The sequence below is a fragment of the Salvia hispanica genome, chromosome 2, assembly GCF_023119035.1.
Source record: "Salvia hispanica cultivar TCC Black 2014 chromosome 2, UniMelb_Shisp_WGS_1.0, whole genome shotgun sequence".
Lineage (NCBI taxonomy): Eukaryota > Viridiplantae > Streptophyta > Magnoliopsida > Lamiales > Lamiaceae > Salvia > Salvia hispanica.
The window spans coordinates 3,131,526-3,154,739 of NC_062966.1; the positions used below are offsets into that span (position 1 = coordinate 3,131,526).

The 23,214-nt window shown below is 37.0% G+C and overlaps 1 long non-coding RNA gene across 4 annotated transcripts; it reads left to right on the forward strand.

The window, feature by feature from the left end:
* The first annotated feature begins 14,133 nt into the window (after positions 1 to 14,133).
* On the forward strand, positions 14,134 to 18,219 carry LOC125207240. 4 transcript variants are annotated; one of them, XR_007173934.1, is made up of 8 exons: positions 14,134 to 14,289; positions 14,391 to 14,476; positions 14,772 to 14,920; positions 15,040 to 15,319; positions 15,417 to 15,639; positions 15,749 to 16,143; positions 16,288 to 17,530; positions 17,612 to 18,219. It is a non-coding gene; the product is annotated as an uncharacterized LOC125207240 (long non-coding RNA). The 4 variants fall into 4 exon arrangements; XR_007173932.1 differs by having other exon boundaries at positions 14,772 to 15,319; XR_007173931.1 differs by lacking the exons at positions 14,772 to 14,920; positions 15,040 to 15,319; positions 15,417 to 15,639; positions 15,749 to 16,143.
* The last annotated feature ends 4,995 nt before the right edge of the window (positions 18,220 to 23,214 follow it).

Genomic DNA, 23,214 nt, shown 5'->3' on the forward strand with positions numbered 1-23,214 from the left:
GGTAGATAGAGTAAAATAGAAAGTGAATGAAGTAGAGAGAATAAAGTAAGAAAAAAAAAAGTTACTACATGGAAATGACTCAACTACGAGGGATCATCCCAAATGGGAAAACGACTCAACTATAAGGGAACAGAGGGAGTATAACTTTCTAATTTTCGAATAGTTAAACAACACATTATCCATACACATTATTTTATTTACTATTACAACTTATACCATTACATTATACAAACTAATAATGTGGAGCTCTGAAAGCTCGGTTGTTCGAACTTAAGTATTGTTCATGCAATTTCGAAGTAGCAAATAAACGTAGGTTGATCAAGAAGATGCTGACCAACGGATTAAGACAACTCCTAGGCAACCTACTTGTCGTCGGGTGCGCTAACCAGAACTTAAGTTGCTTTCAAGACCTTAACCCACAATACTATTAACTAGTAAAGGGAAGTAAGAGTCGAATCCCACAGAGATGAAGGTGTATTGACTTGTGTTTGGGACATTTGGGAATTTGGTTGCTGCCACATTTTGCGAGTGGATTAAGTTTAATCTACTGGACTGAACGACTTGAACTGATTGCTATCTAACAGATCAACAACTATACTACTCTTAAACTGATTAACCTACTGCGACTTCCAACTTATCAACTAAACTCGACAATTTGAAGGTACACTGCATAAAGTAGACAGGACCACTGACTTAAACAACGCACTACAAATAAAGCTGAAACAAGTAAAAAGGTGATAGAGACTGCTACACTAACTAACTCCAATCTTCTTCTCCTCCAAACAACCAAAATAGACTAGCTAAGCAACTACGACAGATCTGAACAGAGCATGTAAAGTAAAATAGGAAATCAACCAAATCAGAACTAGATCCATGCAATTTAAACGAAAAGAAAGCAGATCAACAATACCTATTCTAATTCCATGCAAGCTGACATGTGTAAAACTTAGATCGACGTAAATCTAACTAAAAACAAATAACAATCTAAAAGCAACAAACAGTGATCAAAACATTACGACCCCAGATCTAAGCAATCAAACGACAACCAAACATAACCGAACATGATCAGAACAAACGCCAACTTCGAAAACTCCAGATCCAAACATACATCCATCATAAACTTCATTCCACCAAACTTTTCTCAAAATTCCAAGATCAACAACAAATCAAAACTTAGATTCACATTCAACGACAAAATAAACTTGCGACAAAGAGTTAACTAAGGGAAAAACTTAGAATAATAGCAGAGTCAGAAATGTATCATGAAAAATGGAACAAAGACAAGATGAACAATTGTATCAACCCCTTGAAACTTAGGAAAACATGAATGAAAAAAAGTTTCTTTCTAAACTAGGCTCTCTCCCTCCAAGATGAGGATGAAGAAAGTGTTGCTGTAGTAGAACTCCGATCCCAGCTGCTATCTATCCTCCTTGCTCCATGATTGCTGCTAACTCAGTGGTGTGCGTGTGTGGGAATATGAATTTCCTCCTGATCGCAGGTGATCCGAGGTGAGAGATGATGATTTCTTCCAATTTTCTTTCTCTATTTATAGGAAGGCTTGGGCAAAAATCCCTAGGGCAAGATCCTCATGATTTAGCATTAATGCCCTTGCTGAAAAGGACACTCCTTTCTCTCTTATCTGACTCATTTCGCAACTCTATTGTGTTTGGACTCTCTTGATCAGTTTGTACAGCTACTCGGCATGGTCCGCTAGCTCTCTTGATCAATTTGCACAGCTACTCGGCATGGTCATCTTGCTCTCTTGATCAGTTTGCCCCAATTCTTGGTCATTTTTGCTTCCTGCGCCACTCGATCACTACACACTACCACTTCGTTGCTTTTCAATTCCTGCACACTTAAACTTCCACTATTTCTAACTTCAAATCCCAAATTAGTATGATAACTACCATTAAACCATGCTTAAAATGAGTCCTATCAAACTGCTCACACTTAAACCATGCTTGTCCTCAAATATGAAAGAACAAGAAAAAGAAAGGGGCAAGTTGTGTAACACCCCACTTTTTCGAACCCTAATTTTAGAGCCGAAAATTTAATTTCCTAATTTATGACTTAGGAGACGTGAATTAATTGAGGAACGAAGTTATGACCGAGTCGGGTTTAGGGTTGCGTTGGAAGTTTGAAAAGTCAAACTTGTTGATTATATGATGTGGCATGCGAATATTTGAATTAAAGGTGAAATTATGTGATGATTTAATTGTTTAAGGGTGAGTGGGATTTTTAGGATACTATTCCATAACCTTTTCCTTGGAATTTTCGAAAATCATAGCCATAGTGGAGAAAATCCCATTTTTCCGGATTTAATTTAATTCTTGGGATATTTATCCAAATTAAATCCAAAACTCAATTATTCTCTATTTCCTAATAAGAAAAATCGAACCCTATTGTTTTAAGGTGATTTTCGAAAATCACCTATATTTGGGAAGGAAGAATTATTTTATTTTTAATTGATCCCTTATTGATTTCCTTCCATACCTAGAATTTAAATATTCTACCAAATCTTTCCATACCTCAAGGAGATCTTGCCATATCTTATTTTAGTTAATATTAAAGATCCATTCCTTATTTAAAGGAGCAAATACACGCCTATTTCTTTTCCCAATGGGGAGGATTTTTATTTTTATTTTGCTCCGTGATATTTTATTCTACTCCGTAAAATATACAAAACAAAATCTTGGCTAATTAAAAGCCATATATTTCGAAAATCCCCATGCTTGAACCCTAGATCTTTTTCTTCCTCCCTACTCCACAATATTTGTTTTTAATTAATTATGGAGAATCAAATCTTACCAAATATTCTATATTATTTACCTAAAGATCTTATTGAGCACTATAAATAAGAGAAACCCCTAACCCTAGCCATCACAATTTTCGCCCCCTCCCTCTTTTCCTTCTCTCTCAATTTTCTTCTACTTTACTCCAATAATCCTTCATCCTTTGAGAAGAATTAGAGTTTGAGCCTCAAGATTTTTGAAGAACCAAGTCTTTACTTCGTTTCTACCGTTCGTTATTCTCAAAAAGGTATTCTCATATTAATCTTCTTCTTTCTACTCGATTCCTCTTCTTTCTAACCGATTAATCGGTATTCTTGAACCCTCATGCATCTTGTTGAGTGAAAGTGGGATAAAGGGGATATGGAAATATGTATGCATGTGTGTGGCGTGTGTGCGTGTGGGTGTGGCGAGTGTGTGTGCGTGTGTGTGTTGTGTGTATGTTGGCAAAATACTCTTGTGTGACATATGTTGATGTTAGATCTAGAGTTGAGATGCAAATGGAACTTATGTGATGAACATGGCCTTGATTGATAATGTTAAGATAAATCGATGGGAAAAGGGAAAAGCGTTGAGACATGCATGAGTTAGGAGTTTGTGTTGAATCTGATTTGTGATATATGCCTATGTGATTAAAAGGTGAAACCTCGGTTGCGAAGCAGGATAACAAAGGAAATAACATACTTGAAATCTAAGCAGTCGAGGTGGGCTTTATTCCTAAACTCTTTTATGTTGCAAATTTATGAAAGTGGAGAGATAAGGGTGGTTTAACTGTTATGCCATGCCTATGTTTGTTTTGTGATGATATTGTGTGCCTGATGCCTAGTTTGTGAGTACGCTCCCGGCCGGTCTCGTGGGCGAAAAGTGTGGCCACACTTTCGTCGCACTATGGAAATGATGAGATTGTGGAAAGTGATGAGGAAATTGGGGAGTTGTTTGATTGGCCAATCTATGGAAAATAATTTTGTGATACTCGTTGATCTTTATTTTTGATAAATTGTAAAACCTCGAGTTCACTATGGTAAGGGTGGCATAACTTATAAAATGTTTTGGCAACGAGTTCACTGAGTATTTCAAAATACTCAGCCCTGCATGTGTTTTCCTTATGTGCAGGTTGAACGACAACGAGCGGTGGCGGGTGTTGAGCATATAAATTAATTAAGATGGATGTTTTGAACTTCGAGTGTAGTCGTGTCTTCATACATGGCTTCACTTCCTCTTGGTCGTTTCCGCTGAATTTTCTTTGAAACACTTTAGTATTATTTGGATATTTTGCACTTGTTCCTTTCGTTTTAGAATCTTGAGACATCTTGTGATATCATTGGGATTTATTGAACCCTTCAGTTTTGATCATACTTTATAGTACTTATCCTTCATTTATTTCTCTTGATTAAACCTTTGACTTGCGACTTTGATAGCTCGTTTAATACCTAGGTCAAGTCTCTTTAAATGAAACCCTGGACTATATTTTTATTGCTTTTAAGTCCGTTTTCATAGCAGTCGCCATATTTATTGTACCCTAGGAAGGCGGGCTGTTACAAGTTGCATGCATGGTTTCCTTGACCGACACCTAAGAAGACTAAAACAATTTGGACTGACTCTACAAGACTTAATACGAAACAGACTCAAGTATACATACACATAGAAACACTTTAACACATATTCACATTTACATGTCTGAAACCGATTTAATTTTTAGCAACCGTCCCCACAAGCTCAAGGTCATTCCAATTGTTTTGCACTCTTAGATTCATCCGTCCTCCGTGTTTAGTCGAACAGTCTGTCAGTTTGTCAAGATAACCCTTGTTGGGGTTACCGTAGCGGAAGACACGAAAAAAACATGCCCTTACAGATCTATTTAGGTGACTATGTGATTAAATCCAATTTTCATGCAATTAATCTAGATCTATAGAAAACACATCAAAATTACACATAAACATGTTATTTGATGTAGATCTGATTGTTACATCTCGATCCATTGAAGGATTGACGTTGCTTGCTGAACCTCCCGGTAATCCTTGATTTCTCGACCACAAATCTTCCATTCTATTCCCGCGTCCTTGATTGTTCATCCGTGTGGACGGATTTCGAAGAATCAATAATAGTGAGATGAGATTCAGGAAAACCAACACAAAACAAGAGATTGTCTTGTCCTGATAATATGAATTAGGATAGAACAAGAACAAGACAATAACCCTATTCTCCCTAGTGCAAAGGCATGAAAACCGAGGCTAAACCAAATGTTCATACTCTTTGAAAACAGAGAAGTATTAAAACTCATGTAGAATCAAATATTCATACTCTTTCAAGGACTGAGGAAATATTAATATTACTTACCTTGCTAAATGCTTGCTGGAAAAATCATTGAAGTTCTTACACTCCCAAAATAACATATAGGATATTCACGAAATTATATGTATTTATTCAGAAAATAGATCCATCTCTAGAAAAGCAGTTTAGCAAGCCGCGTATATAAATTGAAGGAAGCTTTCTTCGTTACATATATACGCATAACATAAGGTGTCAAATTTACATTTATTTTACTCTCAGCACTCCACCAAAAGAATCTATATGTGATTATCTTGTTAATTCCCTTATTACAGGGTTAGATATTGCATGGACAGTAACAAAGGAGAAGAAAACCAACTACCAACAAAACGTGTGAGTACGCGTTTTTCTGTGTGTCTATACTGTATTCTATGTTATTTAATTCTACATTTCCATAACATAATACTGATGGGATTGGGTTAGGGATTCAAACAAATTTGACCTCTGCCTAATGGATTTCAATATAATAAAAAATCATAACAATATTAATCAATGTTATTATTATCGTGATTAATAATGATTCATCCGATCAAGTCTAAATTAGGAATAATCTAAAATCATGTTCATTAAATTTGTTTTATATAATTCAGATAAATTATACTCCAAATATTTTTTACTTTAAGCTTGCAGAATGAATCGGGTAATTCTTTTGCAACACTGATTTATTAGAATATAATTTTTTCATCATTACTCTTTTTTCTACGCCAATTTTCAAAATTAGGGTAGAAATTTGGTAGTATTGGCTGGGTGACGAATTTCTCTACCCAAGAGCAGGTCGAATATTTTTAGGGATAAAAAGAGCAATAAAGTATTATGATTATCCATAAAATGTTTTCTTAAAAATTTATATGTTATGGATATGAATGGTTTAAATATCTCATTTAATGCTCCACACATTACATTATTACCCTTTCAATTTAAATATAGTTATTTTTAAATTTTCAATTCTTAAATTACATTTTTACATTTCTTTTTTAGATTCATTCATTTTTTAATTTTTTTCTTTTTATTAATACGCTAGTTTTTATTTTAGTATTAAGTTTAATATTTTTTAGGTGTATTTTCTATTATACACCGTACTAAAGTTAAAACCAATAATAATTTTTAAACTTGTATATTATGATACTGTCATATAGTCTAAAAACTTACTATCTTGTCATATTTTAATATTCCCAATTATATTTAAAAAATATAGAGTGCATTAATATAGCTTTATAAAATAAAATAAAATAAAATACTACTCCCCCGTTTCCTAAAAAGATAAACTTTTTCTTTTTGGGCCGTTTCCTTAAAATCAAAACACTCTATTCTAAGAAAGTTCTCTCTCTATGAAATATGACACATTTTTCACTAACACTTTTTTTTCTATATCTCTCTTATTTTACTAATTTTGCATTAAAATCTGCATAGTTCCAAAACTTCATATTTTCGGGAAATGGTAATAAGAAGGATTATTACATATAATAATTCTAGTGGACTAAGTTGGGTTGTAGAGCCCACACGCGTGCACACGCGCGTTGTGTGTCTCGAGCCCGAGCCCGTGCCCGTGCTCCTTGTCCTTGTCCTTGGATCTTGGTAATTGGTCTTTGGACTGTTCTTTGGATCTGGTCATGTGGCTCGGTGGTTGGGATCGATCCTAGGCTGGTCTAGTTCTTTTTAGACCACCACCGTTTCCACGTCAGCAAGCCAAGCGGGATGACACCTCATCAGTATGACGCGGTAAAGCAACGTGGCTGACACGTGATAGTCCACGTCGTGAATGAACCTAGACGCATCTAGATTCATCCTCTCAGCTCCGTAACGTCTTGTAACCGAGGACCGTTACAAGTCTAGCAATGATGATAGCCATAATGGCTGTTGACCCCTTGCAGTGGACCGAGCCTATAAATAGGCTAGTCATTCCATGCATTATGCACACTAGAATTCACAAAGCATCCTGCATCATAAGCTCTCTCCCTCTCTGCATTGTCTTTCTGTCAAAGCTCTGCTCTCTTCTCCATCTAGTTCGCCGGAGCTCTGCTGATAGCAGTGCTGCTTCACCAGAGACATAGCCGTTTTATCTTTGGGGACGAAACACCAATCCGAAGAGCACTACCGGGGCGTATCTCGTCTTGCGGAAAGAGGACTCCTCGACTCGGCTAATTTTGTTCACGGTTTATTGTTTCAGTTTCCGTTGTAATTTTGTTTCAGTTCTTTACATTCTGTTATCCTTCTTTGGGTTGTATAACGCCCGGTTATCTCTTGTAATCCGGAAGCCAACAATCGCAAGACGAGATATAACTTGTCGTTGAAGGAATTTGGACCTTTAAACTGAACCTATTTATTTTCAAAACTTAACACCCTTGCTGGAGATGTCGACCGAATCCAACACTGCTGCTGCCACCACTCCGGCCACCACCGCCGCCGCCATCTCCTCCACCATGGCGACCACTGGACCGGTTAACACGTCGTCGATTCCAATGATGATTCCGACGACTGGGTTCACCTCTTCATCAACTCTCTCATGGGGGTTTTCAAACCCCTTTGGGCCCATTCTTGGATCCTCCTCCAGTGGGTCAGTTGGTTCCACTTTTAGTGGTTCCTTCGGATCCTTTAATGGATTGAGTAGTGGGGCCTTCGGGTCACACACGGGTGTTGGGACCTTCGGGTCCAACATGGGTGTCGGTTCCTTCGGGTCCGGTACAACCATGGCGAGCTCAATGCCCAATATGAATGGTGGGGCCTCTATGCCCAACCATGGTGTTGTCCCCTTCGGGGGCAACGAAATTGGTTCCTTCCAAGGACCAAGTGCGGCACCTTTGGCACCCAGAATGATGCCACCCGCCGAGAAGCCACCTAAATTTGGAGGATCTGACTTCAAGAGGTGTTACCAAAAGATGTTGTTCTACTTGACAACATTGGGCGTCGCCAACTTCCTCACGGAGAACGAGCTGCCCGAGCCAAGTGATCAAGAGACGAGGCTCGAGATCTTGGCGGACTATGAAGCATGGCGCAAAGGAGATTATCTTTGTAAAAATTTCATTCTAAGTGCTTTAGATGATAGTTTGTACAATGTATACTCCATTGTAACCACATCCAAAGAGATAAAGTACAATATCGATAATGCTGCAGGTACAGAACATGTTGTAGTATCTAAATTTACGGACTAGAAAATGGTCGACTCTAGACCAGTCATGGAACAAGTTCAAGAGTTCCAGATGATCATCCACGGACTCGTGGTTGAATGATACGCTCGGATTTTGCAGGATTTTAAGGCCATTATTTGGTCTGTTTTTAATGTCAAAGTTGCATTACATGTCCATTATTTGCATATTTTGTCTGTTTTGGTATTTTGACGTGTTTTGTGAGAAATGTGCAAAATAGAGCTAAAAAGGGGCATAAAAACGACAAAGTTTGGAAGCTGGAACTGAAGCGCAACTCGGCGGCCCGCCAGACCCAACCTGGCGGCCCACCACAAAAATGCGGCACACGAAAGCTGTGTTCAAATTCAATTTGCCGGCGATCCTGAAGTCCGATCAGGGCGTTTTACATGTCATTCTCTTCGTCTTTGAAAGAGCTTCTCAATCGGAGTTCTGTGGAGAAAGTAATGGCCATTCTACCAAAGTCGCGCAAAGCTGTCAAGTGCAGAATTTAGGCGAAAATTCAAGGAAGGAAAGAAGATATTATTACCTTGTGAAACCAAATCTTTTCCTTAACCTATAAAGCACGAAATTTACCTTCTCCAAACCTTTTTCAAGCCTATAAATACCCCATAACCTAATTCATATTATTCACCAATCTTAGAGCCTTAATTCCATCCTCTACCTTACACATAAATTCTTCCATCTTCTACAAGGAGCATAGAATTCAAGGGAGATCAAGCAAGAGCAAGATTAATTCTTCCGGGTTTTATCTAGTTTTTGTTAGATTGAACATGTCTTATTTTGCTTATATTTATTTAGATTATCTGTCTATGGATAGCTAAATTTATAGAATCCTAGAGGATGAAAGTAATTGACTCTATGTAGTTTTTTTTTAATTTTGTTTAATGTTCAGAACTCGTTTTACTTTAATTATTCCTTGGTTTATATTTAAATGCTTGGTTGTTACTTCGATTATTGTTATTCTCTTATCAGTGATGACTTTGAGTGGTTTATATTTTATGTGTCAATGCAATATTCGTGACATGAGTATTGATACACGATAGGAATAACTCCTAGTAGAGGTTGAGTCGGATGAACATAGAACTAAATAATAGAATTACTAATGAGTTGATGAAATCACTACCCTATGATTCCCTTGTCTCTGCTTTCTCAAACCAAGTTAACTGCAAACTGCGAAGCTGTTTCACTGTTTTCATTTAATTGCTTTCTTTACTTGCTTTTATTTTCTGTTTTTCTGAGTTTAATCAAATCTTGCTTTTATTTTATGTTTTTCTTAGTTTAATCAAATCTCAACTGTGTGTCCAAATAGTATTTTAGACTGAGTATGTGGTAGACAGTTTGTAAATTTATTTCCCGTGTTCGATATCCCAGTAATGAACTTTAGCTATACTAGATCTACCCTGTATACTTGCAGGTATTTTTAGTGCTAATAAAAAGTGCATCACTGAAGGGATGATTTTGCCCGACAACTTTGTACGGTGCATACTCATCGTAAAGCTTCTTCCCAGTTGAAAGGATTTCAAGCACTACCTCAAGCACAAGCGATAGAGGATGACGCTTGAAGATTTGATCGTAAAACTACGTGCGCAAAATTGATCCAAAGGCTAAAGGTCCACTTGAGCCCAAAGCCAACTTGTTGGAGCAGGGCGGTCCCTCCAACAAACGCCCTTGCCCAAATCAGAAGGACAAAGGGAAGGGGAAACAACTTGCAAAGAAATTTGAAGGCGAGTGCTACAAGTGTGGCAAAATAGGCCACTTTGCCAAAGACTACCACAGCAAGAAGAAGAAGCCGGAAGCCCACGTCGTTGAGAAGGAGTTCAAGGACTGAGACGAAGATGACCTCGTTGCTGTGGTCACTGAAGAAGTCAACATTATTGACAACAAGGGCGGCTGGTACATTGACGTCGGCGCTACTGCTCATGTCTACTCCGACAGAAGTAAGTTTGCCTCCTACACTATTTATTAGCACTAAAAATACCTGCAAGTATACATGGTAGATCTAGTATAGCTAAAGGTCAGTATCAGGTTGTCGAACACGGGGAATAAGATCACCGATTGGCTACTTCCTACTAAGCATCTTTTACTATTTGGAGAAACAGAGAATTTTTTGAAAACAGTTGAACTGAAAGTGGTGAATGGATGAATGCAACACAAACTAGAGGTCAAACTAGTTATTCCCATGCGGTACAAGCGTAGATTACTAACACTAGGGTTGCCAATCCTAGTTTCGTAACTCCTAAAAGCTCCTAAGACCCTTGTAAAGTCCTCACTCTCAATTAACAATGCCGTTTTAAGGGAAGCTAATTGTAGTGTCTATTAAGTGGATCTAACTACTAACCTCCTCTCACGATTATGTAGCAAGTTATATCAAATTAGCATCGAATGTGTCACTCAAACATGTAGTATTACGGAACAACTTAATGAAGAAACAAAGTATAAACAAAACGGATATTAAATAGAAAACGGAATTTGTATAAACCAAAAAGAGTTACTAGCACATCCCTAGAATTCTATGAATTTAGTTACACATGATAGAATAATCTAAAAACATAGTTTGAAGGGAAAACAATGTAAAAATAAGAACTAAAGCGATAAAACCCAAAGGTAGAATTCTATAGCCTTGATCTTCACTTGACTTCGTCTTCAACCTCTTGCGCAGCGAAGATCTCTCAAATATCTTGCTCTAGAATTGTGACGCAAAGAGTGTAAAGAGTGTGTTGTTAATGAAGAGGTTTAAGGGGGTATATATAGGGAGTAGGTCGAATCCTATGGATGGAAAGTAAAGGTTGGCTAATTTAGGTAAAATCTGGAGAAAATCTAATTAAATTCGTGCAACGACTTTTCGCAGCAGACCACTGCATCTTGGCCAGCGGTCGCTGTGCAGTTGTCCGAAGCCTCTGCAGATTTGGGTAGCGGTCGCTGCATATCCTGCAGTGGTCGCTATGGATTAGTCCAGTGGCTACGGGATTTCTCGAGCGGTCGTTGCACACGTCCCAGCTGGGCGTCTTTAGACTTCTCAGCACAACTTTTACGGAGCGGACCGCTTCAAGCGTAGCGGTCTCTGTGGGCCAGCGGTTGTTGCGACACACGCAGCGGGCCGCTGGGCGTCTTGAACGTTCCAGAATTCCATCTTCGACTTTTTTTATATTTTTTACTCAAATATGCACAATCTCACAAAACATATCAAAATATCAAAATAGATAAAATATGTGAAATATGGACATGAATTGCGGACACTAAAAATAGACCAAATAAGGGCCCTGGAATAGTGCAAAATCCGAGTGTATCAACTCCCCCAAAATATTGTTTGTCCTCGAACAAAACAATAAAGATACAAGAAAAGACGCACGGAATGCACAAGGACTAGAGGTCATAATATGAAGGAACAGATTAAGCATGAATTAATGCAATCAAATCAAGCAAGGCTTATTAGTGCACATTCATTACTAACTCGTGGAACACCTTGGATTTATGCACTCGCATGGCAAACTTCCAAAGATGGGAAGTGTTCTTTCTCTCACTCTCAAAGTGTATAGGGGTTAAGTGTAAAGCACTCAAATCATGCATCATGCAAAGTTTACCATAGGCTTTCTCAAAGTCTAATCCCTCATCTACTAGATGTGATTAAGCATCAAAAGTCCGAAATGTCTTTCTTTATGGTTGTAATGTAGGCTCTTTGGTAGGTAAAGAAAATTTGGCTAAAAAGTGACTAAACATAAAAATATCCCAAGTAGGAGTAAAATGGACTCAAATTTTCTAAATCCCATGACACTTTTAACATTTATTCTTTTCTCCTTCACTTATTTTCCAAACCTTCGATTTTATTTTTCTTTTCTTTTTACAACCTTTCATACTTTTTCTTTTTTTTTTATACACATCCTTTCTAGATCAAGCACATATTTTGAATTTATTCTATTTCACAACTTGTACTTTTTCTACATTTAAGCACACTACTCTTTCTCAACTTTTCTTCCTTATCTCTCCAATTCCTTTACAGAAGATATAACAACTGAACGGCTTCCAAAAAATAGGCTTAAAAGGCTCAAAATTGGCTCCAAAAGGAAAATTTTTAAAAATTTTGAGAGGGTCGAAAATTTGGATATAAAAGTAGGCTAGAAAAGATGGCCTAACATCCTCCTAAATCAACTTAAATGCTATGTAAACTTAGGCAGACTAGGAGCAAGTTCTAGAAACATATACATGAATGTAGATAAATCACACAAGAAAGAATTTAAGCTCAAATCTCACAAGGTATACGCATGAATCAAGGCGAACAAGAAATTCACTAATTATGCACCTTTTACCAAACCATCAAATCAAAACGTTAAGCCACACTTAAACATAGATGGAATGTAATATCATTGGCAACTCGGTCTAAAGTGTGTCCCTAAGCAAGCGTGTTTCTAAGTTCTTCATGTTAAGTTCACGACATTTTTCAAGGTTTTCACAAGAAATTCACCTTCGGGTTTTATTTCAAAACTAAGCAAAAACAGAAATAAAAACAACACAAAAATCCTAAACTCACGCTCCACCACTTCACCCCCCTAAACTTATTTACAACAAAGTGTAAAATAAGTTTGTAGAGTCGGTAGGGACGTGAGTAAACTAGAAAGCAAATAAAGATACCTTGAATTTTTCTCGTGGAGTCCGGACGGGGGCGAAAATTCGAAAAAGATCGAAAAATTGCGCTGGAACTTTAGTTAGGCAGCGGTCGCTGCAGGCGAGTCAGATCCTTCCAGTGCGTGGCCAGTGGGCCGCTGCAAGCGCTCGCTGGCAATAGTCCAGGACCTGCAAAAAATTTTCAAGGCTTTAAAACCGAAAATTCAAAACAAAAATGACCAAAAACTTAATAAAAAATTGTCAAAAGATAAAGAAAGAAAATTATCTTGAAACAAAATAATGATACAAATGCTCATTTAAAGTCATGAGCTTGACTTCATCATTCTTGAGGAGGAGGAAAACGAGCACTAAGGTCCTCAAAGGCGCCGATGAGGTAGGTGAAATCTTTCCTCATGGTTTAGCGGTCCTCTTGAGTCTCTGTGGCCATTTGGCGAAGCTCGGCAAGTTATTGTCGTTGATGAACGTCCTCGAGCCGTTGAGCTTCCCAAAAGTTCATCTTGGCTGCCAGCCAATCGCCTTGGGCCTGCCAACCTTGTTGGTTGAAGTTGTTTACCCGCTGCAGCTCCGCCCAACGATTGTCCCATGTGTTGGACATGTTTTGCATGTAGGAGAACATATCTCCTAGTTGGGCGGAGGTGCCGGCTTGGAACTCCTCTTGAGGATCCGGTCGGCTTCGGCGGCGGTTCCTCCTGTTGCGGCGGCGGTGGCCTTCTACTTCTTCCTCCTCTTCTTCTTCATGTCGTGGCGGCGGCGGTGGCGGCGGCAGTGCCCCACTTCCTTAAGCATACGAATGCTTTCCACCCTCCACATATTCATCAATGGCGGCGTAGGTGGAATCAACTTCCGGTTCGAAGTGTTAGGGTTGGTATACTGAAAAGCATGTTTCGAGCAAGTTTCGCTCGAATAGAATCTTGCTTGTATACGTAAAACTCTATAATCCACTTTTAACCCGATTCAGTATTATTCGAGCAGTTTCGCACGAATAGAATCAATATATTATTACATTGTGTTTGCTTGTGCATTTATAAGATGTTTTGTAAACATTTAAGGAGTCGTTTGGTTCGTATGTTAAGTCCATTTTAAGTTTCATGTCATACTTTATCCAATAGTTTGGTTGCCATGTTTCATATTAGCTGGCCCGGTCTAGGCCCGTAAGGCCCGCACTATTCACAAACCCCTGACCCAAAACTCACTTGTTGTGCCTAGTTTAAAATCATGCCTCGTACGTTGTGCCTGATAAACCCCCACTTTTCCATTATGCCCTCCCTATTTTCACAATTTGAAAATTGAAAACAAATCCTCTCTCCACTTTTCCTTTTCCCTCTTGTGCGTATCCAGTCGGTGCAACGACCAATTTGACGCCGGACCTTGAGCAGCCCGTGAAGTCTTCATCGATCCAGGCGAGAACGGTAAACCCCAGTTCTGTGACATTTTTCCCCCATGAAATTGTTGTGTTCAGAGTTTGATTGCATCCTCAAATCGTCTCTGAATATTTTTTCCAAAAAAATAGGTGGTTCTCCTTAGCGATAATTGTTAGATCCAGCTACCGGAATCGGTCGACAAAAACATCAGCAAGTTTTCTCCCAATTTCGGACGGTAAGTAATTGATGCTGCAGTCCTTGACAAACGAATGTCTCCTTTTGTGTTTTTATCTTCATATGCTTGATTTTTCTGATCTCACAGTGCAAAAATTAGAAATTGTATCTGTTCATAATTGACTATGTGTATGTGCATCGCATGTATGTGTATTTATTTCTCGGCCATGGATTATTCGTGCAATTTTAATTTTATGTTTTGAGGTCCGTATATTCTTGTGAGTTTTGGGTCTGCGCAATTAGTTGTGCCCGATAAACATGAATTTCATTCTGATTTTGTAACATTTCATTGCTAGTTGTAATTGAATCTCTCGTGATGGCCCATATTGTTCGTGTACCCCCTGCCGTTAACCTGATGGTGGAAGATATACTTTTTTTGCTGCGCATTCAACAAATCATCATTCTGTATTTATACTTGAAAAGAAGAAGGCGTTTTTCCCATCATGTAAGAAATCACCAAGTTAGGTATTCACTAATTGATCGAATCCCTCCACAAGTGAGGCATATGAACAGGCTCACTGCAGTTAGTGATGTTGACTGTTTTTCGAACCTCCGTATGGATAGGAATGCATTTGGGCGATTGTGTATTCTTTTAAGAGACCGTGGTGGACTACGAGATGGTCGATTGGTGTTACTAGAGGAGCAATTAGCAATTTTCCTAGGCATTCTAGCACATCATAAGAAAATTAGACCTTCTGGACTTGAATTTCGACGTTCGGGTGAAACCATTTCTCACTATGTGCATCTTGTACTTAAAGCGGTACTCAAGTTGCATACTATTTTATTGCCTCGTCCTGATCCGGTAACAAACAATTGTGTTGACCCACGATGGAAACACTTCAAGGTACTCTAACTTTAATTTGCATTGTTTGCATTCAAAACTTGCAGTTTGTTGGTAGTAATATACTATTTTTATAATGCTGGTACGGAATTACATATAGGGTTGTATTGGCGCTCTTGATGGCACATACATAAATGTGCTAGTGAGGACCTTAGATCCACGATATCGCACACGAAAGGGCCAAATCGCGACCAATACTCTTGCTGCTTGTGACCGCAATATGAAGTTTTTATACTTTCTACCCGGGTAGGAGGGATCGGCGGGTGACTCTCGAGTGCTTAGGGACGCTGTCACTAGAGAAGGTGGATTAAGAGTAAACAAAGGTTTAAGAACAGTAAACTCTGATAATTTATTCATTTTAGAATTCTTTTTTATGATTTTCCATTATTGACTCTAGCTAAAGACCCCCATCCTATTTTGGCACTTTTATAGGAACTTATTATCTATGTGATAATGGATACGACATAGTGAAGTATTCCTTACTCCGTACAAAAATGTGCGCTACCATTTGAAGGAATGGGGAGTCGGGACCCAGCGTCCACAAAATGCACGAGAGTTGTTTAATCTAAGGCACACTAGAGCTCGTAACATTATAGAGTGGGCATTTGCGGTGCTAAAGATGAGATGGGGCATCTTATGTAGTGCTACTTTCTATCCGATTAAGATCCAGATCCGGTTAATCATGACATGCTTCCTGCTACACAATTTCATACGGGGGGAGATGCATAATGATCCAATTGAGCAACACGTTGACGGAGATACAAGTCGAGTCAACTACAGAATGGAATCAAATGCGGGATGAATTGGCTAACTCCATGTGGAGTATTGTGTGTTTTTATGTGGCTTTTCCAAATTTAATTTGGTTAATTTTGCCTAAAATTGTCATCAAAATTACCTCTGTTACATAAGCATTATCTTATTGTGGGCCTATTCTAATTAATTACATATTTTCTCAATGTTTTGTTTTATAGCGAGCCAATGTCGATGGTAACTGAAGAATTTGACATGATACCCGAGTGTTTTTGCGGCGGTGGCAGGATGAAATTGTTATGTGTTGGGCCAGAGGCTACACATGTCGGTCGTTACTTTTACAAATGCCCAACCGATGCTAAACATTTCGAGTCTTTCTTATTGTGCGATGACTACCATTCTACTCATGGCGATGGCAAGCAACCGGCATATGTGAAGAGTCAATCGTATCGGCCTAATAAACAAATGTGGTCCAGTGAGGCAGTAAAAAAAAAAGCATCAAGACCGGTAGTGATTGTGGGGTTTGCGGCCGCTGTCGTGTGGAAGCTCGGGTGAACCTCTTGTTGGCTGGCATGAGTTTAGTTTTATTATTGGTTGGATTTGTGCTAGGGAAAATGATGTAGTTTGTTTATGCAAAATGTGCAACAAAGACTCCTACTTATTTTGTAGTTTTCTATTCCTGAATTATGCTTTTGCTATGACATTTGGTGAATTAGCTACATGCACTTATGTTTTGAATTAAATGGTTTCTAATTAGTATGTTATGTGGTTTATCACCATGCGGTATTTAGCTCATCAAAGCTGCACAAAGTATCATTTGTTTTGAGCTTAATATTAATTGATAAATGAATTTTTGGGGTAGGTCTTGTAGCAGACTTGTATCTTCTTTTGAGGGATATGCAAAATCACTTCATTGAATTATCTTAAATGCTACCGATGGTGGATTTGATATGAACCTACCACATCAATCGCCGCATAAAAATGAATGAGGGGCAGATGACTGTGAATGAGTGTAGAAGATGTGCTCATTAATGAGGAAGAATGTCTTTTATAAATATGAAACTCGTTGGTGTAGGTGTAGCAAAACACAAGTATCTCAATTCTCTCTTTCAACTTCCATAGCTTCAAAATAGCAATGGACTCACCACTCCAAAGCTCATTTCTCTACCGTGGAAAATGGAAGCATGAAATAGACACCATCATTCTCACCACCATGGTTCGCCTAAAAAAGGAGTATGGCTGTGAGGGTTCGGTCTTCCCCAGCCACTTTATTTTCGAGGCTCAGTCCATGGTGGAGTATCATTTCGGGGTGACGTTTGAATGGTTCGAAATAGTGGATCGCCTTCACTTCTTGGAACAGCGTTATAGGACCTTCAAGGAGCTCCTTGGCATCGCAGGTACATACTGGAATCACTGAGCAACAAGATCATCGTCTCGGCGAACACGTGGGCAAGCCATCTCCCTGTAAGTTCTATGCTATAGTTCAAGAAGAGTTTACATTTTATGAATATTTAAAGATGATGTATTACCTTGTAATCGGTGTAGAGAAATCACCTCTTCGGTGCCATAGCAGCGGTGACCCCGCATACGAAGAGTTACGACAGTTGTTTGCGGTGAATGAAAATAAACAAGAGATAGAGGGAACGTTGATCGTCCTATCGGACTGTGCAGGCAGAGGACCGTTTGTGTGATGCACCACAGAAGAATGCACAACACGAAGAGCCGGGTGAGGTCAACAGTGTGAACCCATTTTCTCTTGCACGCCACAAGCTCATGTTCGACGACAGAGGACTGCAAGACCTTGAGTCAACAAACAAGAATGTCACCGAACGTGTTTTGCCTCGAGAGACCCCACCAAAGAGTCCATCGCTTGCCTACTCGTGTGGATCATCCAAGCCCGTGACTTGGTTTAGGATGCCGCGGAAGCCCGATATCTAATCGTGTGCCATTGTGTAGCTTTTTTGTCATTATCACAAATCTGTGATGTTATTTGTGTTTCTATGGTCGGCTGGTTAGAAATATTTTAGTAGAATGTCGTAGTAAGCATGGAATTGGTGTTAGGGTCGTTTATCACTGATCTTGACTAGCAAGATCAGCCGGTTGTTGAACTAATGCAAAAGTTATGTACTAATGTTATGTAGTTTTTATGTCTATGTCTCATTTCTTTATCTAAACTTGCTAAACGAAGCTTGTCACTTGTTCATGCAAATCAATCAATGTTAAAATGAAAGAGGAGAACCAACAGCTTATCATTCTCTTCGAGAAAATGAATGGAAAATGAGGGTGGAGATACTTGAGGAAGAATTGAGGGAGGCAGCAGTAACTGAGGTGATTTTATTTTACATAGTTGGTGAGCATTCCTGTTCTGTAAATAAGGTCCATGCTCATGCTCAGCAACTATGCAGTTATTATAAAAATGCGTGCAGAACAAGATCAAGAGCTAAACGAGCTAATGCAGCAAGAACCGCTGTAACTGGGCTAGTTCTGGTTTCTAAAGAATGTGGAAACAATGTACCAAAGTATTTCTTAGATTCAGATATATAGAACTTTGATATTGTCTAAGTACTTAAGAAGATAGCACACAACATTTCACTTCATATATGATATGAAATAGTGTCCGAAATGCCAAATAAGGTCAGCTGCAAAAAAGCTACGACAAAAACCAACAGCTGAAGTTACATTACAGAAATGTCTTCGTAGTAGATAATATAAATAAACTAGCTTAATTAAGTCAAAAGAGCATAGTTTTTAATAACCAAATCAACCGGCAAATGCAAGTTCCACCCACCGCATGTTCCAGCATCTAAGTAAGACCTTCCCTCTCAATGGTGCGCCTCACATATCCCGGCTTCGAGGCATCAGGGAGGCCGGTGAAGATCTCCAGCCTCGAGTTCTCCTTACCGATTATGTCGCAGAGATTGTAACGCTGAGACTCTGTCAGCTCCGGGATGTTTCCCAAATGACGGAAGATCTCTGTCAGCTCCCGCCAACTATGCTAGTAATTTATACTTTTAACCTTACTTACATATATTATATATACTAAATAATAAAATGGGTGAGGGGCCCAAGGGCCCCCCTGACCCCACCCTGCCTCCGCCCCTGACTATATAGATACACTACACCCATGCATAATACACACACTACATAGAGTATGTGTGTATGTTTGCAACGTGTGTAGTGTGAATGTGTATGCGTGCAATGTGTGTATTGTGTGAATGTGTGTGTGCTGGTTGTGTATTCATAGAGTGTGTGTGTGCGCGCGCGGTGTATATGTGTGTGTATTCATGTCTGCAGTGTGTGTGTGTGTTGTGTGTATGTGAAGTTATCTAATTTGTACTCCCTCCGATTCCCATTAAATTTTCATATTTGATCAATGCAATTTTTTGACTTTTTAAAGTAAAGTGAGTGGAAAAAGTTGGTGGAGTGTGTGCCTTATTTTTATACTAGTATATTAGTGTTATAATAATTGTGAGTATCATATGTTAGCGAAATGTGGGGTCCACTTACTAAAAATAATAGTGGGTTATCAAAGAACCTAGGTTTTTCCATGTTAAATATATAAACATAACCCTTTAAATTTTGTGGGTTATCCTATATTTGGGGCTGCATCGATAAGGGGAAGAACATCATTAAAAGAACACAAATTTCTCATTAACCACCCAAACTACTCTTTCATCCACAAATTTGGTTCGAATCTGTCAAAACCCTATGTAGAAGTCCTTCCTTTTCCTTTGTAAATCTCCCGCTTACTTCATCCGTGAAATCGCCTATCCGAGTATAAGGTCTTGAGCGTGTTTAGGAAATACAGAAGAAAACTAGGGTTAAATGAGTAAATAGGAGAAAAATATCAAAACACAAAGGAAAAATGGAAAATTTTGGGAAGTCAAAATCGTCATTAATGATTCACATCACATACCAAACACTATGATTACCAATTCGAAAGAATGGACATCACTATGACTGTATTAGTCATGTAATAAATGATAAGAAATTGAAATTTCAAAATAGCTTCGATTCAAAGTCGGGCTTATAATTTATTACATACCAAACACTATGATTACCTATTTATAAAATTAGACATCCATGTGACTATTAGTTATATAATACTCCCTTCACCTAACAAAATATTCTCATTTTGCCATTTTCGGATGTCAACGAAAAATGCTCTCATTTCAAAAATGGAAACTTTATCTCATATTTTTGAATAGTTTTTTGAACAACGAAATCGCTAATGCTAAAAACGGATTCTATATCTGTTTGTTTTCTTTGTCCCCCAACCCAAGAATCTTTCATAATAATAATGGTATAATTTTCATTCTTTTTTGTTATTTTATACAAAACCCCATGACCTTTATAAGTTTAAATAATGCAATTCCATTTCAAAGATTGTTTTATTAATACCTTCATCTCTCCCTTATTTTTCCTCTTCTCTCTCTTACTTTATCTAAAAAGCTCTCTTACTTTATCTAACTTTTTATATGCATTACACATATAATAGTTTGATTCCATATTAATTTTTAAAACATGATATTATAACATAATTTAGTAAATATTAATTTTTTTTATTATTGATTCATTACATAGTTTAATAATAAATAATAATATTAAGTTGTGATATTACGCATTAATCTATTAATAATTATAATAAACTAATGCATATTAATATGCTCCATTAATATAATACTCCCCTCGTTCCAGTCTAGGTGACACATTTCTTTTTGGCATGTGTTTTGTGAAAATGATTATAAATTGTAAAAATGGAGGGAAAGTAAAATAAGGGAGAGAATAATGTAGATGAGACTTTCCTCTATATCATTCTCTCTGTTACTTTACTTTTCCTTCACTTTAACTATTTATTATCATTTTTCTAAAACACGTGCGAAAAAGAAATATCACTTAGGCTGGGATGGAGGGACCACATATTGCTATACATAATACTCCATCGGTTCCATAAAAGTATGTGCTCTGCATCATTCTCTCTCTTACTTTACTTTTCCTTCACTTTAACTATTTATTATCATTTTCCTAAAATACGTGCAAAAAAGAAATGTCACTTAGGTTATGATGGAGGGAGCACATATTACTATACATAATACTTCATACATCCCATAAAAATATGTACACTTTTTATTTTTGTCCGTCCCATAAAAATATGGGCATTCCATTTATGGAAACTTATCACAATATATTACCCCAATACATCAAGTTATTTAACTTATACCATCATCAAAACACTAATAAAAATGTGGCTCCTACTATCCACCAACACTACTTTAACTACATTTCTCCTTATCTCTCTTACTTTACCACTTTTATCTTAATTCTCATGTCATATTATCTTTCCATATTAATTCATGTGCCATATCATCTGTCCATATTTTTATAGGACAGATGGAGTATTTTTTAATATCAAAACTGAACGGTCATAATTACTAATCGTACTACGATAAATAAACTAACTTTTGATTAATTTGAATTTGAATTTGAATTTAAATTACTAATGCAATTACCTATATCAACAATCATATTATGTAAGTTATTTTAGAATCAATTAATTCAGTTCAAGTAAAAAAAAACAATAAACATAATCATCTAAACACCACTATATCTTACTCCACTTATTATATAAGACAACAATTTGTATATTATTTATGAAGTTATATTATAATATAGTAATATTAAACTCTGACATAATTGTAATTTTATAGACTATATGATAGTATCAAAATTTATATATTATAATTGTTTTCAAATTTAGTATGGCATAATAGAAAAAACATCAAATAAGATAAAAATTTAATCTTCAATTAAAAAATAGTGTAATAATAAATTAATGAAATACGAATACTTCTTCCGTCCCTCAAAATTCGTCACCATTTGACCCGGCACGAGTTTTAAGAAATGTAATAGAAAGTGGGTTGAAAAAGTTAGTGATATATGTGGGTCCTACTTTTATATATTAGTTTTAAAATAAAATGTGAGTGAGAATGAGTTAGTGGAATGTGGGGTCCATTACCAAAAATGGTCAAAGTGAAAGGTGACAAAATTTTCAGGGACGGAGGGAGTATTATTATAGTATTATCTCATAAGTTAATTTGTGAAAAAATGTTTGTATATGATCTCATGATTTACTTTATATTTACTTCAATTCTTCATTTTGAATTGTTTTATAGCATTTAATTTTGTTGTTGATATTTTAATTAAAATGAAAGAAATTACTATGTAAAAATAAGAACAGTTAAAATAAATACAATTGAAAAGAAAAGAATATGTTTGCGAAAAACAAGGGCTCCTATTGTATAAATTTTAAATTTATACTCCCTCCGGTCCCCATTAGAAGTCCAATTTTACTATTACTATTTTTGGTAAATGGGCACACAGTCTAGTAACTCACTCCACTCACATTTTAATATTAAATCAATATATAAAAGTAGGATTCACGTTCCACTAACTTTTTCTATTAGTAGTAAAGTTAAACAAATTCTTAAAATCTGCACCAGTCAAATGAGACTTTTATTGGGGACGGGAGAAAGTAATACTTTTATCAAAACCAATCCTCAATAGGAAATTGAAGCTTCATTTGTTTAGTTATGGGGAAATTGAGGTTCAATCTTATTTTCTATAGTATATTGTCACAATTTAATCATAACTGGTTCTCAACATAAAAAATATTTGATCATAGTATTTAAATAAGCTGAAATATATAGATGTAACTATAATAATATAATATCGGGGTAAAATTATTTATTATTTTAAAAAAATATCAATATTAAAAATATAATGTCATGTTTTGATATTAACAATTGTTTCTTTTTTTTTTCTTTCTCATTATTCAATCAATTTGGTGCAATCTAAATTAATTTTTATAAAATTCATAATTAGTTGACTAAATATATTTTGGGACAACCGACATATGCTTTAAGTTCTTATTTAAAAAATGACATTGGAGTATAGGTTTGTGTTAAAATGACAACCCCTCTTAAAGTGCCATTGTGACACCGCTTATACAACAACATTATAAACACTACACAACAATCTATAGATTGATGTATGGTGTGTTGGATATTGCTGGACAAGAAAAATTGCTGGATAAAGAGCAACAAATTGCTAGCCGTCTTTTTCAGATTTTTTTTGTCACGTGGCAGCTT